This window comes from Triticum aestivum, chromosome 1B (genome assembly GCF_018294505.1).
Source record: "Triticum aestivum cultivar Chinese Spring chromosome 1B, IWGSC CS RefSeq v2.1, whole genome shotgun sequence".
NCBI classification, from domain to species: Eukaryota; Viridiplantae; Streptophyta; class Magnoliopsida; order Poales; family Poaceae; genus Triticum; species Triticum aestivum.
This window is the reverse complement of record NC_057795.1, coordinates 661,364,550-661,365,765: the sequence shown is the minus strand read 5'-3', so window position 1 is coordinate 661,365,765 and position 1,216 is coordinate 661,364,550.

The window sequence follows — 1,216 nt, the reverse complement described above, 5'->3', positions numbered from 1 at the left end:
TGTCTAATTACGCTGCTAGCTACTGCTAGTAGTGTTACCTTGGCAAGATCTGATGAGAACATGCCGTTCAATCAGAACTAATAAATCCATCGTGCACCGTTGGTAGCTAGGCGGCGACGGTACCTGCTGCGTGCTGCTTTGCTTTGCCTGGCAAAGAAATTACAAAATATTGCAGTTTGAGGGATAATTCACTACTTGGCAGCTAGACACCAAGCCAGCTGTGGAGTGGGTAGTTTACTTACTTCCGGCCGCCGTTAACACTCGCGCGGCGGATGTTCCGGTTCTTGTCATCTGCTTTGGTATGCACATCTACTAGCTAATTGAAGTTTATACTCCCACTAATTTACAATGCATCGCCAATGACCAACACATGTGGAGCAGCACTCGCACAACTGGCTCCAAAAGCAAACGTCCTTGTTGCTAGACTAACAATTTCAAAGAAAACGAACATACGCTCCGATACCTGACCTTACTCGCTACTAAACGTCTCGAATCAACTAAGTATATATCATAGACAGTGCATGTAGATGCGAGTGTGTCAGGTATATTAGTATGTCTTCCCGCAAAAAAAGGGTATATTAGTATGTCCACTTGTCGTGCATTCTGTGTTTTCTTCAAGAGACAGTTAAACTGTATTTCGCCGTTGTAAACTTTTGTCTTAACCGGTTAAAATACGTCATATTCTTATGGTCGTTGGAGTGGTAATTTACTCAATCGTAGCTAGGCTCGTGGCACCAGTGGAAGTGTGGAACCATCCAGAGAGTCGGAGATGGAACGGACTTGTACGAAGAACAGTCGCTGGGCTTGGTGCGGTACTGAGATCCCTTGTGCCAAGGAAGATCGCGACATTTTTGCAGCAGCCACGAAGGTCATCCTTGGTGATGGCACAAAGGCCAAATTCTGGGAATCATCTTGGTTAGATGGCATCTGCCCTAAAGACATCGCCCCAAAAATATTCGAGCTATCCAGGAAGAAGTGTGGCACTGTTGCCTCGGCCCTCAGAGATGCTAGCTGGGTCAATTGGATTAATATAAGCGGAGGTCTATCTCTGGATCATCTTGAACAATTTACCGCCCTGTGGAACAAGCTTTTGCCTGTCATCCTCCAGCCTGGTGTTTCAGACACCATTCTGTGGAAGCTCTCCAATGATGGTCTCTACTCTTCCAAGACGGCCTACTTGGCGCAATTTGCTGGCCTTGTGCAATCCAATTTACAA